This window comes from Phoenix dactylifera, chromosome 14 (genome assembly GCF_051530095.1).
Source record: "Phoenix dactylifera cultivar Ajwa chromosome 14, Ajwa_hap1_PhDact_Kaust_v1.1, whole genome shotgun sequence".
NCBI lineage: Eukaryota > Viridiplantae > Streptophyta > Magnoliopsida > Arecales > Arecaceae > Phoenix > Phoenix dactylifera.
The window spans coordinates 5017414-5036230 of NC_143203.1; the positions used below are offsets into that span (position 1 = coordinate 5017414).

At 39.6% G+C, this 18817-nt stretch overlaps 1 long non-coding RNA gene across 1 annotated transcript; it reads right to left on the reverse strand.

The window, feature by feature from the left end:
* Positions 1-13441: 13441 nt before the first annotated feature.
* LOC148700006 (uncharacterized) lies at positions 13442-18467 on the reverse strand. Its single transcript, XR_016398369.1, has 2 exons — positions 17921-18467; positions 13442-17583 (listed from the first exon to the last, which is right to left on the reverse strand). It is a non-coding gene; the product is annotated as an uncharacterized LOC148700006 (long non-coding RNA).
* Between the last annotated feature and the right edge of the window lie 350 nt (positions 18468-18817).

The following is an 18817-nucleotide window of genomic DNA, read 5'->3' on the forward strand; positions in this document are numbered from 1 at the left end:
CATCACACATATAGCTTTAAATTATCCAGAAGATTAAAAGTATTCATATTAGTTGTAAGCTTACATACCCCACTATTCATGTGCTTACGTGTAGGTGCTAAATCTTTTTCTATCATGTTAGCAGAAGATAGGTGGGACGAAAACTTAAACTGGAACTGCTATCATATTCCTTAACTCAAAACTTTTGTCAAAGCAATTCCTAGTTTGTACAGCCAAAAAGATTAGAATTTGAGTTAAAAATTTGAAATCCCCTCCTTTTTTTTATGTGCTCATTTTTTTTATTTATTATTATTATTATTATTATTTTTTATGATCCTTTTTTTTTTAGAAATCAAAAATATTCTCACCTCCATACTTAAATCTAACATTGTCCTCAATGTTAAAAAAATTTTAAAGCAGTAATAGGATAGAGAAGAAGTTACCTGATATAGGTAGGCAAATTGACAATTGGGGCCAAAAACCCTCAAATCTGCATGTTAGTCAAATTTTACATTTTTTTTTATCATATATATATTATTATTATTATTATTATTTAATAATATTTACATGTTGGGTTGCCTCCCAAGAGCGCTAAGTTTTATGTCTTCAGCCAGACAAAATGTAGGTTCATTTTTTTTCAACCATTATCTAAGAATGATTTTGGAAAAGTCCGAGGAAGAACAGTTGGCTGATGACGATCTATGCTCATTAGGGGAACAGAATTAGGGAGCGCTTGCTCGACCCCTTCCTTGGAATGGGCAAGGTAAGCCTCTAAAGGGTCCTTATTATAAGTTTGTGAGAAAGTCTCCTGAACCAGACTTTCAATCATGTCAACTTCATTGATTTCTTTATCGTCTGGTGGTTGTTTACTTATATTGAAGACATTAAGCTCGACTTTCATGTTGCCAAAAGATAACTTCAGCATGCCATTTCGACAATTTATCATAGCATTTGCTGTGGCTAAGAAAGGTCTACCTAAAATTATAGGTGTGTGACTGTCTGGATGTATTGCAGGTTCAATCTCAAGGATAACAAAGTCCACAAGATAGTAAAACTCGTTTACCTTCACTATTACATTCTCTATAATCCCCTTGGGGTACTTCACCGTCCTATCTGTTAAGGAAAGGGTAATATTTGTGGGCTTTAATTTTTCCAAACCTAACTTTTGGTACACATAGTAGGGAAGTAGGTTCACACTGGCTCCTGAATCTAATAGGGCTCTCTGGATGATCGTCTCTCCTATTTTTATTTTAATGGTGGGGCAACTAGGGTCTTTGAATTTTGGGGCAATCTGTTGTTGAATGAGAGATTAGGCTTGTGCAGCCATAACAGCTTGCCTAGGAATGCTGGTTTTTTCTTTGACCATGGTAAGATCTTTTAAGAATTTTGTATAGGTGGGAATTTGTCTTATGGCATCGAGAAAAGGTATATTTATTTGAACAGTTTTAAAGACTTCCATGATTTTATCAAAGTTAGATTGTTTCTTGGAGAAATCTACGGGGAAAGAAAACCTTAGGTTTGTATGTTTTTATGGGTTCTTCCTTTTTTTCTAATTTATCCTGTTCTTGACCCCTCTTCTGAATAGGGTTCTTATCGGATTCATTTTTATTTTCTTTTTCATGTTCAGGAAGTTGGACTTTATTGTCCACTTGCTTGCCAGACCTTAAAGTGGTAATTGCCTGGACTTCATAGGTCGGATTTTCATTAGAATCGATTTGATACTGACCTATCTGACCTTGATTCTGTTGCTTACTAGGGTTAGGCACTGGCTGACTGGGCAATTCACCTCTCTTCCTATCCCCTAGAGAGTTAGCTATTTGGCTCAGACTAACCTCAAGTTTTACAATCGCTTGCGCATGGAATTGGTTAGTCTGGGTTTGAGCCATGTTGGTCTGTTGTTGCTGTTGGATGAAGTCTTGTTGCTGCTTCATCATGTTAGCCATCATGGCTTCCAATGATGTAGTTTGTTGAGGGATAGGGGCACTATAAGGAGGGACAGATGGAACCAAAGGTTGGTTCATTTGTGATGGACCTATCTTGGAGAAGTTCCTCTGAAAACCTGGTGGACCACCTTGATGCTGAATAGGTTCATTTTGCTTGTATGAGAAATTTGGATGGAACCTATTATCAGGGTGGTAGACTGGGCTGAATGAATTGGGAGTGGGCTTCTTGAAGGCACTATATGAATTTAGAGCATTTGCTTGCTCGACCTTTATGGTGGGCAGATTAGGGCAGCACTCCACTAGATGTTCCGGACTGTTACACAAGACACATAAACTATATGACTCGTGCTCCACTTTTATGATGGGATTTAACTCTTTATATGAACTCGAGCTAGTAGAAACAGTGAAAGCATCAAACTTTTTACTTAAGTTGTTCATTCTAGTCACCAGATTGGACATGACATTTTTGAGATCTGGGTCTGCTTTCATTTCATAATTACCTAGTTTTCTAGATCCGAACTCATCTCTATTTACTTCCTCACCATAGCTACTCCAATTTTGGGCATTCTCGGCTAAGTCAACAAGAAATTCATAGGCTTGATCCGGGGTTTGGTTCATGAACCTACCCTTGTGCATGGACTCGATCATGTTTCTATGTGCCGGAAGTAGTCCTTTATAAAAGAAATGAATCAGATCAGCCTTATCAAGCCCATGGTGTGGGCATTTGACCAACAAGTCATGGAATCGTTCCCAAGTTTGGAAAAATTCCTCTTCAGATTTTCCTCTGAAAGTTCTTATGGCATCCTTTATTTTTTCTGTTTTAATCATAGGGTAAAATTTTGCTATAAACTTCCTAGATAGTTGTTCCCATGTTGTGATGGAATTTGGGGCCAGAGAATATAGCCATGCCGCGGCTTGATCCTCTAAGGTCATTGGGAACAATCTCAATTTTACACTTTCTTCATCTAAATTTTGATTTTTGAAAGTTTGACAAATTGTCATGAATTTATTTAGATGAATGTAGGGTTGTTCACTTTCAAACCCATAAAATTTGGGTAGCATATTTATTGTCGTAGCTCGAATTTCAAATTGGGCTGCATTATTTATTGGCAACACTATACATGTAGGTGGAGTAGCGGATGTAGGAGCGAATAATTCATTCAGGGTTCTAATATGATCACCCATTGTAGAGATTGGTGGTTGATCAATAATTCGTTGGATGTGACGATATTTTTTTCCAACCTCTGGGTTAAATGGTGTTAACTTACCCCTTAATGATCCTCTACCATGCATACATTATCCACAACTAATTAGACTCGACTCCTAAATGAAATCCTAAAAGAGAAGAAGAAGGGCAAGACACAGATGACCACAACCAACACCATACAACAATTTGACTCTATTAGTCTTAGAATTAAGTGAGGTTTAGTAGCTTTTAATCTAGTTGCACAGAGATTTATCAGGTTAAAAAGTTTCTGAAATTCTCTCCTAGATTAGACAGCTCCTAATCTCCCTTTCAGATTAAGCTTGAGCTTACAAGTTAAGCGATTCAGTAACCAGTGACCAAAAAAGTCCTGAGGTGTGTGGTGGTGCCAGAAGGGATACACCGATACCACAATACCCGTAACAGTTCTTACTGTTGTAAAACTTTTCTAGACATCACCAATTACTAAATTCTCACTGGAGTGGCTTTCAGCCGCTTCTTTCCAAGAGCCTAATTGAGCTCGAAAACCCTAAGGCCAACATCTAATTGATTTTAATTTAATTTGTCTTAGGATATGTATGCAAGGTGGTGATTTTTGGGCTAAAGACAGGTAATGACTTTCCGACCTTATCTTTTTAATGGATTTTGCCCTTAAATTCTTTTATGCAAATTTTTAATACTAAATGCAGCAAATATTCAATGATTTTTTAAAGTTTATGAAATGTCATTAGGTTGTACTGATTAAATGAGCAAGCAAATTTTTTTTATTTTTAATTTTATATTATTTTTAAAAAAGAAAAAAAAATTTATAAAGGAATAACTAATCCTTATGCGTCAGTCAATCTCCGAATGCCCGTTGAATAAGCTCTGGAGATTACTCCGTGAGGAGCCCCAATAGAGGTATGATAACCTCGAGAGATTGCACCCTATCAATTACTAGCAAAAATAATAATTTTTTTTTTATTTTTTTCTTTTTTTTTTAAATTTCAAGTTTCGAATTCCAGAATTCAAATTTTGAATTTAAATTTTTAAATTTTAGAATTTTGAAATTTTTTTTAATTTTTAAATTATATTTTTTTTCAAAATTTTAAATTCCGAATTTCAAATTTCAGAATTTAATAACTATGAAATTGTTAACTAAAAATAATCAAAACAAGAAAAATTAATAAAAATAAATAAAAAACTTACTACCGGAGTGCGTTCACTCCGGGCATCCAAAATTCGATTTGATCTTCGTGATCGTTCTTGCTTCTCGATTTGCCTCCCCGGAAACGACGCCAAAATTTTATTGTCTGATTCCTGTCTACCTAAAAATATGCTAGACAGATTGTTGTTAGAACTGACAAACAAAGTTTAAATTAATTTTACTTTTACCTATTCTACTCGAAGAATAGTGGTCGTAAGAGGTCAATCCACAGGGAGGCGATTGGAGTTGCATAAAAATTAAAACATTCACTCGGATTCAAAATCGATTTTTGAATATTAAAAGAAAAGCATTACGTTGGGGATGTTGAATTATTCTCTGGTCTACCAGAGAATGTTTTCTAATTGAAATTAACTAAAAGACAAGTACTTAGATTCGAAAAGCATTTATATATTTAATTAATCAAAGAAGAGCTTTGGCATAAATTAAATTGGATGAGACTAAGAAGATTGAAGCATGGAACATAAATTGCATAAAAGAAAATTAAAAGACTGCATAAAAAGCGGAAATTAAACTAAACCTAGAACATGGATTGCATGAAAGAAAATTGCTTGATTTTATAAAAAGAAAACTAATTACAAAAAAATAAAAAGAAAGATTGGAAGCCTAATGCTACTTTTCTTCTGCAAGGAACAAGAAAATAAGAAAAGAAAACAATGCATGGCTCCCCCTCGGTGGAACTCCCAAAATAAAATACTCTTTTTTTTTTCTTTATTCCTTTCTTCTCCGAAAACAGAGGTTCCCTGTTTTCTTTTTGAAATAGAGCTCCACCTCCTTTTTCCTCCTTTGGCCCAACCGAGCACCCCTCTCTCCTCTGTTCTTTGGCCCCCGATCCCGAACCGAGCTCCCCTCTCCCCCTCGCCGATGGCTCCCTTATATAGATCCCCAGCAAGCACGTAGATGGCTGGATTATTGGAGGAAGGAGAGGGCGGACGCGGTGGAGGCTGGGATCACGGAATCACTGGGGCTTCCTTCACGGATGGAAGATCTGGGAAGGGACGCAATGCAGGGGCGCTGATGCTGGGATGGATCACGGATTGTGGCTGGATCGGTTCTGGTAATCTGCTGCTGTAGCCGGAAGAAGAGGAGATGGGAGGAGGCGATGATCCGTGGAAGAGATCCAGTGCGGATGCGAGATGTCCGGACGTAGAGGCTGCAACGGACGGAGATCATGGGTTGCTAGGATCACGGGATGGAGGCTGATGCCGCGGGATCGACGGGAGGACGCCGTGGGATCGCCGGGAGGAGCCGATCACGGACGCGGTGCTTGGGTCACGGAAGAGCTGGGACGTTGCGGACGGGTTGATGCTGGGAATCCGGAAGAGGGTGCTGCAATCGGGCGCGGGAGGCTGGGGATGCTTCACGGGCGGATGGAGTGCTGGGCTGCATTCGAACGGGCGCCTGGGATCGAAGGAAATCTGGGACGCTGCATCGATCACGTTGATGGCATGGAAGCTGGATGCGCTGTGGGGAAGATGGGCTGATATGGAATAAAACTGGGACGAGCGGAAGAGACGGACGGGTGAAGAGGCGTTGTGGATGGCTTCATCACGTCAAGCTTGGAATGGGCTGGGGTCTCCCGTGATCGCATGGACCGGCTGGACTTGAATTCTTGGGCTCACTCGATGGGGAAGGAAGTTAGAATTTTGATGCGGCTCGGACGCTGGAAAATTCTGGGAGCACGTTGGGATTGAAAGCTGAAGACTGTTGATGACGGAAGAGATCCGGTTGCATCGTGGGGCTGAGCTCCATCATGTGAAGATGCTGGCTTGACTTGAGCTCGGGCTGCCGGGCATTGGGCTCAAACCCAATGTTAATTGGTTTCTTGGATTACTTGCACTGAAGCACAAATACAACGTTAATTAGTTAATTTTATTATTAATGATTAGCTATAATACTAATTAAGATGGTATGACGATTGCACTTTTGTGCTCTCATCACCAAGGATTTGGAATAGTCAGATTGACAAGTATTTTCAAGAGAATGGGTTTGCCAAGTGCCCACATGATTATGTTCTCTATTCTAAGGTGCGTGAAAATGGAGATATTTTACTTGTTTGCTTATATGTTGATGATTTGATTTTTACGGACAATAATACAAGTATTTTTGGAGAGTTTAAGCAAGCTATGACTAGAGAATTTGAAATGATAGATATTGGTCTCATGTCTTATTATCTTGGCATTGAGATCAAGCAAATAGAAGTTGGAATTCTTACTTTCCAAGAAGGTTTTGCTAAGGGGATCCTTAAGAGGTTCAAGATGGGAGATTGTCAATTCGTGAGCACTCCGGTGGAATGCCGACTCAAATTATCTAAGCATGAAGAAGCAGAGAAGATAGACTCTACAACCTTCAAGAGTCTAGTTGGAAGTTTGAGATACCTAACTTGTAGAAGACCGGATATACTTTATAGAGTTAGGCTTGTTAGTTGGTTTATGGAGTCACCAAACATGACACATTTCAAAGCAACAAAACGAATTCTTCGTTATATCAAAGGTACAATTGGTTTTGGCTTGCTTTATTCATTTTTTAATGAATTTAAGCTTGTGGGCTGTAGTGATAGTGATTGGGCCAAAGATATGGATGACTGGATGATAAGTGCTGAATAATTTATAATTTAGTTATCTTTCCACAGCACTGATCAATATTCTTAAACTGATAAAGACGTATTTTACCATGAAATTGAATAATCATTGAAAAAAATTTAAAACATGGTAAGAAGTAAATAATTCTTTTCTTAAACCAGACTCTAAATTTGTCTCTCTCTTGGTTGCAATCTTTCATAAAAACTACAGAAAAACATATAAGGAGGAGATTGTGTTGATCCGGTTTGGTAACCTGATGGAGTTGTAATCAAGCTAAGGTTATAATTAAATAAGTTTTGGTCCTGATTAGATTGAAAGTTATAATTAATTATTTTTGTGTAAAAAGGTTTGATTAACCCTTTTCTTTTAAGTCACAGTCTTATTTTTAGTGTTGTTTATTTTATCTGGCCGAGTTCGGTTGAAAGCAGTTTAGCAAGAATTAAAAGACATTGGGCCCAAGAAACAAGTTCAATCAACGATCATCCAAAGCCAATTCCCAAACCTATCCCATTCCAAGCCAATCCAAGCCTTCCAGCGCTGAAACAGGGGACTTCTTCCCAAATCAGCCCGTTCCATCCATGATCCACGCGGTGCACCAGCGACCAGCTCCTTCCCAGCATCCCAACCGCGTTCCCACCGCGTCCATGCCATCCTCTTCATCCGGTTCCAACCTCCCAGCAGCCGAGATCCAACTCCTCCGCCATCAGCCCGTTCCAGCCGCATCCAACGAGTACAGCCAGCGACCAGCTCCTCCGTCTTCATCCGGATCCACTCCCAGCAGCCACGAGTCATAGCCGACGCTCCCATCCTCCCATGGTCCAAAGAAGGAAAGCCATGAAGCATGATTCCTTCCACGGATCCGCAGCTCGCGACCCAGCATCCCGTTTTTCGCCATCACCATCCGCATCTCCTCCGGATTCAAGATCCCCAAATCCTGGATGACCCTGCCTCTGCCACTTCTCCCTTCCGCATTCACCAGCCTCTGCAATCAAGCCCGAGATCCAGCCATTCCCCCACGAATTGACACCCTTCATCATCTTCGCCCGAGATCCAGCCATTCTCCCAACATCACGCCCTCGCGTGCAACAGGAATCAAGCCTCCGCGAGATCAAATACCGCAGACCACGCCCTCCTCCTCTCTGGGGATCCATCGCTAGGTCTTCGGCGATCTATAAAAGGAAGACGAGAAAAGGGAGAAAGGGAGGGGGGAGAGCACGGTTTGAAGAACAGAGCATGCTCTGTTTTGTAGAGAAAGGGAAAAAAATAAAAACAAAAAAAAGAGAGGGGAGAGACGCTGGGATGCCAAGCGTGGAAAGAGGATTTTTTTTATTATGAAGATGGGAGGTCGTCCGAAAGCCATACACGGCTGAACGTCTAGTCTAGGGCTGGATGAAGCCCTAGCAATGTATCAGGGCATTGTAGTTCTTACTCTTTTAATCTTTTTGGAGTTTGTTTAAATTCTCATTCTCAATAAAAAATTCTTTTATGATGTTTAAACCTTGAGCATGCCATTTACTATTCATGTTTGCTAAAGTAGTCTAAGATGATCCATGCCTAGGAAGATGAGATGTGCTGCACCCTAGATTAGCATACTTAGGTAGACACTTCATACTATACCGAAGATGGATCTTCCTAAAACTCTTTATGTTTTTATTTTAAAAGGCTTGTAGCCAATTTGCATGCCTCTCCAAAAGATAAAAATTAAGAACACAGTCCCTAATGCAATACTACGCGGTGGATTCCAAACCCTAGATCCATCTACTCTGATAAATTTCAATTCGTACTCATAGATTAATTTAGTTAAATCAAGTTAGCAAATTCTTTTTCTTGATTTATTTTTAAAGAAAAATAACTTATTCTCCAATCCCTGTGGACCGACACCCGTAATCACTATCCTACAGGATACGTGCTATTGCGTGGTTTATTTTCGAAATTGAAAGAACCGATCAAGAAAAATAAACCACGCAATAGCATGCATTCTGTAGGATAGTGATTACGGATGTCGGTCCACAGGGATTGGAGACAAGTTATTTTTCTTTAATAATAAATCAAAAGGAAGAGTTTGCTAACTTAATTATACTGAATTAATCTATGAGTACGAATTGAAATTTATCAGAGTAGATGGATCTAGGGTTTGGAATCCACCGCGTAGCATTGCATTAGGGACTGTGTTCTTAATTTTTATCTTTTGGAGAGGCATGCAAATTGGCTACAAGCCTTTTAAAATAAAAACATAAAGAGTTTTAGGAAGATCCATTTTCGGTATAGCATGAAGTGTCTACCTAAGTATGTTAATCTAGGGTGCAGCACACCTCATCTTCCTAGGCATGGATAATCTTAGACTACTTTAGCAAACATGAATAGTAAATGGCATGCTCAAGGTTTAAACATCATAAAAGAATTTTTTATTGAGAATGAGAATTTAAACAAACTCCAAAAAGATTAAAAGAGTAAGAACTATAATGCCCTGATACATTGCTAGGGCTTCATCCAGCCCTAGACTAGACGTTCAGCCGCGCATGGCTTCCGGACGACCTCCCGTCTTCATAATAAAAAAAATCCTCTTTCCACGTTTGGCATCCCAACGTCTCTCCCCTCTCTTTTTTTTGTTTTTATTTTTTTTCCCTTTCTCTACAAAACAGAGCATGCTCTGTTCTTCAAACCGTGCTCTCCCCCCTCCCTTTCTCCCTTTTCTCGTCTTCCTTTTATAGATCGCCGAAGACCCAGCGATGGATCCCCAGAGAGGAGGAGGGTGTGGTCTGCGGTATTTGATCTCGCGGAGGCTTGATTCCTGTTGCACGTGAGGGCGTTATGTTGGGAGAATGGCTGGATCTCGGGCGAAGATGATGAAGGGTGTCAATCCGTGGGGGAATGGCTGGATCTCGGGCTTGATTGCAGAGGCTGGTGAATGCGGAAGGGAGAAGAGGCAGAGGCAGGGTCATCCGGGATTTGGGGATCTTGAATCCGGAGGAGATGCGGACGGTGATGGCGAAAAACGGGATGCTGGATCGCGAGCTGTGGATCCGTGGAAGGAATCATACTTCATGGCTTTCCTTCTTTGGACCATGGGAGGATGGGAGCGTCGGCTGTGACTCGTGGCTGCTGGGAGTGGATCCGGATGAAGACGGAGGAGCTAGTCGCTGGCTGCACTCGTTGGATGCGGCTGGAACGGACTGATGGCGGAGGAGCTGGATCTCGGCTGCTGGGAGGTTGGAACCGGATGAAGAGGATGGCATGGATGCGGTGGGCACGCGGTTGGGATGCTGGGAAGGAGCTGGTCGCTGGTGCACCGCGTGGATCACGGATGGAACGGGCTGATTTGGGAAGAAGTCCCCTGTTTCAGCGCTGGGAGGCTTGGATTGGCTTGGAATGGGATAGGTTTGGGAATTGGCTTTGGATTATCGTTGATTGAACTTGTTTCTTGAGTCCAATGTCATTTAATTCTTGCTAAACTGCTTCAGACCGAACTCGACCAGATAAAATAAACAAGACTAAAAACAAGACCGTGACTTAAAAGAAAAGGGTTAATCAAACCTTTTCACACAAAAATAATTAATTATAACTTTCAATCTAATCAGGACCAAAACCCATTTAATTATAACCTTAGCTTGATTACAACTCCATCAGGTTACCAAACCGGATCAACACAATCTCCTCCTTATATGTTTTCCTGTAGTTTTCATGAAAGATTGCAACCAAGAGAGAGACAAATTCAAAGTCTGGTTTAAGAAAAGAATTATTTACTTCTTACCATGTTTTAAATTTATTTCAATGATTATTCAATTTCATGGTAAAATACGTCTTTATCAGTTTAAGAACATTGATCAGTGTTGTGGAAAGATAACTAAATTATAAATTATTCAGCACTTATCACCAGAAGAGCACTACCGACTTTGTTTTCTACTTGGAGAATAGGACTTTTACTTGGAGTTCGAAGAAACAACCAGTTATGACACTTTCTACTAGTGAAACTGAATATGTTGCCACTACATCTTGTGTTTGTCACGTCGTATGGTTAAAAGGATTGTTGAAGGAGTTACAAATGCGACAAGACGAGGCTAAGGAGATTTTTGTTGACAACAAGCCAACCATTACATTGGTGAAGAACCTAGTTTTTCATGATAGAAGCAAGCATATAGATACGGGGTATTATTTCTTTACAGATTGCATTGCAAAGAACAAAGTGCAAGTGAAGTATATGAAGACCTATAATCAAGTTGCGGATATTTTTATGAAGCCTCTCAAGTATGACACTTTTAGCAAGTTGAGGATGATTCTTGGAGTTATATTAAGTTTAAAGGAGGGTGTTGAGAAAATAAACTTAATAAATATTTTTTGGGAGGTTCATGAATATATGAAGGGTCACCTTGAGATTAGTGGTTCGTGTATTTGGATTTTCAATGTCCATTCATTTGGGTTTTCAATGTGCTTTCAGGTGGTTTATGTATTTGGATTTTCAATGTGCATTTATTTAGATTTTCAATGTGCATTTATTTAGATTTTCAATGTATATTTAGGTAGTCCATGTATTTGGATTTTCAATCTGCATTCATTTGGATTTTCAATGTGCATTTAGGTGATTCATGTATTTGGATTTTCTATGTGTACCTAGAAATCCTATAAATTTTATGTAAATCTGGTGGTTTTTGTAAGAGGTAAGAACCAAAGTGAAATTTTTTTTTTTTGAAGTATTTCACCTCTCCATCCTTTTTTTCTCTAGAGAAATCTCTAATCCTATATTCCAACGGACTCAGCGGGGGACTATTAACCAAGGGAGTAATTAACTTATTTTTTCTTTTTCTTATTAATGAATAGATCCCTTTACTTGTGCAATTTAGATATCTTGTATTTCTTAAAAAAATGATTCGACCAACCGAATTTGGCACAATATTATGAGATCGATGAGATTGATATTCAAATAGAGGACCACCACCCAATAGCATATTGAAGCAGAACCGGAATTTCTTCCAGAGAATAAATCCTCTGAAAACAATGGAATTCTCTTCATTATATGGTTCTATCATTTTCAAGCATCAAATGGCTTGTCACCAATGTATACGGCTCAAATGATTCTCATCAGCAAAGATTAATTCCTTTTCAAGGAATTATCCTCGGTCAGAAACACATGGTCCGGATCTTGAATCATCGTTGGGGACCTTAATGTGATGTACTTATTCTTCGGAAAGAAAAGGTTCCTCAGAAAGTCTGAAAGCATCGAGAGAATTATAATTCCTTGCAGCTAATGGAGATAAAACACCCTTCAGGTTCGAGAACTTTTGGCTCTCATCTCCCGATATTGATGACCTCATAGCTTCATAGTGGTCAACGGCCCCAAGCTCAAATGATGCCGCAAAAAACATTGTTATGAAGCTCAGCTACCTCCTCTCCGAACTCAAAGCTTGGAACAGAGACTGCAATGGCAACATCATAACCAAAAAGAAAGAGAAAACGGTGAAATCGCTGCTTTAGATATCGAAGAGGAAAAGGAGGGATTAACTGGAAAACAAAAACCCTCACATAGATTGGATTTAAAGAAACAGCTAGAGCAAATTCTACAGCAAGAAGAAATCACATGAGGACAACACTCCAGAACTCAATGGCTCGGAGATGGAGACCGCCACAACCAATTCTTCCATGCCTACCAAGGCAACCTGTTATGCGAACCTGGAAAAATTAAAGAAGTCTTTCTAAATTATTTCACAGAACTCCTGGGCGGCAGTGATCGATTCGGGATTGAAGTTGACCGGCAATCTCTCTATACCAGTGAATCAACAGATCTAATAGAGCTCGAACAACCTTTCACAGAACAAGAAATATAGAAAGTGGTAAATAATTTCATAGCCCTTAAGTTCTCTTCCTCATGTTGTCATCTGCAAGAAGAATAGTGTTGTTTAATGCAGGCAACGTAAAAATTTAATTTCCTCTTGGTCTTGGGTTCAAGAAACGTAAAAGGATAAAACATTTTGTTTGATGGCATTTTTAATTTTAATCCACCCAAAGTGGTAAATGATCTCTTTTTTGTTTTTTTTTTTAACTTTTTCAGGCATGGGTCCGCCAAGTTTTCTTCGAATATGGAAAAACTGGAAACTAGAGAGAAAAAGAAAAAAAAAACTTACTAAAAAGATTGAAGGCTACCAGCCATAGTGTTATTTTTCTATTATGATAGTGGACCTCAGTTACTTTTAAGCTTAAACTTATAACATCAGAAGGTTCATGTTGTTTGGTTAAAACACAGACCATGTTGTTTTTTTCACTTTATATGCCGTGTAGTACTTGGAACCACTTTTACACAAAGTGATGGGGAACCATTGAGATAATATAAGAATGTATTTAAGGAAAAAAATAACCAGATAAGGTCCTAGTAATTTGAGAGACTTAAAACTCATGCATTAGGAGGAATAGATGAAAGGAAAAGATTATCTAGTGCATGTGTTTACTTTGTGCGTGCGCGTGTGCGCGTGAGAGAGAGAGAGAGAGAAGATTTTGTAGTGCATGTGTTCATTTTTTGTGTGTATGAGAGAGAGAGAGAGACCATGAAGCTATACATTACATAAGGACTAAATCGCACTGATGTGCTTACATGTTACAACACTAAATAAGTTACAAACCAGTGAATGGGACTGACAACCACACTCAAAGTCTGAAAACAACAGTTGCTCTGATGCTGCAAATAACTAGAAACCACGCTTAAACAAAGCAAGAGGTTCTACATCAGTAAAAGGTTCGACATCCCCCTCTACGTAGTGAATATATGGATAAGGTCGTCCAATACCAGCCATCCTATTATGGCTTCCCACCATGATGTTGAGCTCGGAGACCCGCACCAGGAGTCACAGGAACACCGATGATGGGGACGGACCCGAAGCCTGGCCCGCCGAACCCGAAGCCTCCAGGAACCAGACCTGAGCCACCACCAAGTCCAGGAGGACCAATGATGCCTCCAAAGCCAAAGAAATTCTGAGGCTTGTAAGGTTTAGGCTTGCTCTGAATGTTTCTTCCCTCCACAAGGCACACAGCAGAGGTGGCAAGGGCAAGAGCAAGAACCAGCACCATCTTAGCAGACCTCTCCATTGCTCTCCCAAATTAACTAGCTTGCATGGATAGTGAGAAGCTGTACCTATCCCATTCTTATAGCAGAAGGTGATGGTGGTCAGTAGGTCACTTTATGGAGGGCAATAACTCAGGACCAGCTTACAAGCAGCTCGAGCATTTAAGAGCATTTCTGTTACCAGCTCTGCTGCCATCTGAGCCTCCTTCATTGTCCTTCCATTCTAGTGGACCTAAGAATGGTTTGAAGGGGGACACCTGGTTTCCTCTAACTGGACTAGAACTGTAGGATTTCAAGGGGCTCCGGGAAGCAAGCGATACGCATACCACTCAGTCTGAGAATTAGATTTAGTGGTTTAATTACATCTACCGACAAAGAAACAGGAGCTACCAACCATATGGATGCACTTGACAAGGAAGACTGCGAGAAGGTTGGCCAAGGAGGGTAGGCACAAACAATGCAGTAAATAACCATGTCAGAATATTTATGGAGCTTAAATTCCTGCCATCAGAACTCCAACCACCACAGTGCCGTTCTATTATTGGTACCTGGCAGACCAGTTGAAAAATAATAAAAACTTGTTACGGGAAATCTCCCAACTGACATGGAGATTGTAACCCTACTTCTGGGATTTTACTTTCATGATCAATAGAAAGGGCTGTTATGGTAACACAACCATGTCTAGCAAAAGATAACCCTCCAAATTGATCTGTGATAAGCACAAGCAGTGGCCACTGGGTTGCAAGGGCCGAAGAATAGGAACCTTTCAAGTTCAACTCAATATGATTAAGCTTCAAATTGGACTTTCAAATAGATGGCTAAGTAATATGCAAGTGTAATCATATCACTTATACTGCCTATGTAAGCACCAAATAAAAATAGGTCCATAGAATGACAAACAAATATTCTACTAGTGTGCATGAGTAGAGCTGCAAATAGTGCAGCTAATAATATAAAAGATCAACTAACAGAAATCTTATACAAACTCTGGAGTTTTGGTTGAAAGATAGATACAGTGAAGACAAGCTGAATCATCAGGAAGCTCTCTCATTATGTGGTTAATGAGATCTACTTTTGCTGAAACATATTTGAATGGATCAGAGCATATATGACAAAATATTGCACTTACAGAAGCTGCGGCAAATACTTTAAAACTGTTAAGGATTGTTTAATGCAATCAAAGAAAATTTTAAGGAGAGCTGGTGAAACAGCTAGCCATACAATTACATGACAATGTTATTGGGTTATGACAATTTAGCAGAACTGTTGCTAAAACAGCAAAGAGAAACTACAACAGACACCAATCAACAAGCAAGGCATAATCTTTCAAAAAAATTAAGGTGGCATAAAATGTGAAAATTAATCAAACATACCGCTTAGAAAAATTGATAGTGTGAAGAGATACATTCATGTATAATTTCTTTGCTGTTTATAAACAATCTAAGACTGGTAGCATAGAATTGTTGGAAAACTGACCAAACAAGGAAAAGGAAAAAGAAATAGTCAGGATAATATCAAGAGAAACTAAAGCATTGCAGATTGCAACTGTAAATAAAGTATCAAGTTTTCAATATGCTAACGCACACTATAAGTGGAACTAAGATGCTGCGCTGAAACTTAATTAGGAGTTACTATTACTGAGGTATCAAACAAGGATTAAACTACAAATATGAGGTCAAAAGTTTGAACCTGATAAGAATTGATGAGGATTTGGCCATATGACTGAAAAAAATAAGGACGGACCAGAGGTAAGCTATATTTCTGAGACTGGATAAATCTTTATGGTGACATTTAGGTTTCACCAGACATGATTGAAATGACTAAATTGCAGACTTTTCAAATATCATTAATTAACTTGGGTAAATAAAAAACAGGCTCAGGCATGGAGATCGGCGGGTAATCATTAAATGACTTGATAATTGGAATATCACTATTTTCACATCTATCACATCATCATAAACACAAATAAATTGGTGGATCTGTTAGCCAATAATGGTATCACTTTTCACAGGAACATTTCCTACATAAAATAGATCGAGAACTAATTTTAGTATGAGAATTTAACTGTAAAAGGATAAGTATAAAGTGATGGGTGATATTACCTTCTTTATATTCCTTGGATGAGATTTTTTAACTTCCGATTCCAGTTCTCATAACTTTTTCCATGGGAAGATGATTGTTAAACCTCAGAGGTGTTTCCAAATTCTGTTGCAACATAGAACTTTTACTACATGGTAAGCTAGGCTGATCAAAGGTGGCAATCATCCTACTCATCACCCTGAGTCCATGACACCTAAAGGAGCAATCATCCTACTCTATCAGAGTATGTCTATTTTGAGTCAATGATTTAATCGATGCTCTGCTTCTTCTGTTCAGCTAATTCTAATGCTCTGTGTTACATACTTCCAATATGATTAACCCCTCCATCTCATATAATACATGATGAAATTCTCTAATTTGACACTGAAAACTCTCCCTGCCCAACAATGAACAACCCCATCCACCTCCACCAAACTGCTACCTGCAATGTTACTGAACCTGTACACCAAGCATCTCCCTTCTTCTCACCTTTCCTGCGTCAACCCATCATGCAGCCTCATTAAAGATATTAGAGATAAGCATGCAAAACCCACTATCTTGAGGGCCCAACTCAACTAACTTTCTCCATACACGATCGGTCACTTCAACTTATGAATTCTACCTGCACTGGCAGGGTCATCCAGATAAGTGCATTAGGTTTCATTGGCATCCTCTCCACAAACTCCAATGCCTTTTTCAAAAGCCTTGCCCGCACTTAAAGATCAACCATGCACCCACAGATTCTTATTTTTGGAGTTGACTTGTGGTAAGCAGTAAAGAGAGAAAAAAATCATCTGGCCCTCATCGACCAAACCTGCATGAGTACAACCACTTTAAACACCAACAAGTTTGATATCATTAGGGGTCCTAAGGGAGTCATCTTGCATTCTTGAGAGTAAACAAAGGGCTTCTCTGCCATGGCCATGGGCTGCAAGACCCCCAGGCTGACAATTCCTTATGCTTGAGCATTTCAAAGATGACTTGCAGCATCCTAAATGCAGCCACATTTTGGGTACTTGTCCACAAGAGCGAGAACCAAAGATTGAATCCACTTCTATACCCATCGTGTCCACGCAAGCATGGATCCACCTCCCCTGACTGCAAGCACCAACCTGGGCAACCACTGGAACAATGCTGACAAGTGTGATTTTATTGGCGCCACATCTCTAATTTGCATATTGAGGAAAAGTTCCAAGGACACCTTGAATGGACGATTCTGCGCCTATCCCGAAATCATAGCCGTCCAAGTCACCACACCCCATTCTGGCCTCATATGGTCGAAGAAACTCCGAGCAACTTCTACGCTGCCACATCTCAAGAACCCAGATATCAATGAATTCCAATTAGAACTGATTCCTTCCGGGCATTGCATCAAAGGAATACTGAGCCGTCTCCATCTGCCCATGTCTTGCATCCCCGTCACCCTTAACCTTCCAAGAAACCACGTTTCTCCCATTCCATCGAAGATCTTTTGGGCAGCCCCCCGATCCCCATTTTTTACGAACCCAACGAACAATTCATTCCGCGAAACAGTACCTGGGTTGCTGCATGTTACAAAAGCATTATAGTAAGCAAGTCTCTTTGCATGTTGTGACGACTCGTTCCACATCGGTTATTCATTGGATAGATCTTAAATACTTATACATAATTAAAGAGGTCCTGGGTTGTTATAAATGGTATCAGAATAGATCTGGCCCATAACCTATATGGAACGGAAGAAGGGGGGTATGTAGGGTTTCATAACGATCTAAGGGCGCAGCAGAAGCGCGGGATTTCAAAAATTTCTTAATAAAATTCTATTACATCAAACCCTAATGAGCTAAGTTCACCTTAATGGTAACAATCAAACAAATAAATATAAAAATAGGAATAAAGGAATACCTGCAACGCTATATCCAATATGTAGAATTTCTACAAGGTGCCCAAATGTACACCCTTCAACGTTGATCCACACAGAAACTGAGTTCAAGACTCTAACTCCAAAGAACTTGATCCTTGATGTTGAATTCTTCCAAAGAACTCTAATGGCTTACTTTCCTTACTTTATAATTTTCTTCCTCTTTCTAAATCTTCTTCTATGCTTTTTGTTCTAAAGAAGACCTCTTTGTCTTGGCTTAGGACAAACTAGGAAAGAGATGTTAGAAAGAAAAAATATTTGTAAGAAAGAAAGGATAAGAGAGAGAGTTAGTTTTGGAGTTCGGATGGAATCAATAATCTCCGGGAGTGATTTCTATTTATATATGGCGTGGGGATGCATTACCAAAGGGCGTGTGCCAAGAGGAGTGCCCAATAAAAAGGGAGGCGGCGTATTTGATAACCAAGGAAGGGGCACTTACGTGAAGGAATGAAAAGCCGCATGCAGTTGTGATAAGATGAAACACCTATCGGATAAGAAGATAGATTTGTTTCATCCTTATCCAACCATGTGGCGCCTCTACAGGAAACTCCAATTCAATTCATGCACCTATAAGATTCTCATGCCAACATCCTCACGCCATTCATGGGTTATCTTATCATCCAACGGTTGATGATGATCCAAGGCTCAAATCCAAGGCGCCTCACTTAATTCCATTATGTCTTCATCCAACGGCTGATGAAGATCCAATGGTCCAAATCCATAGCTCCTCACCTCAATCCCATTATATCTTCATCTAACAATTGATGAAGATCTAATGGTTATGACTGAAGGCCCTATCTAACCCAATCCAATTGGGTTCAAACTAACTCACCATTATGTCTTCATCCAACGGTTGATGAAGATCTAATGATTAAAAATGA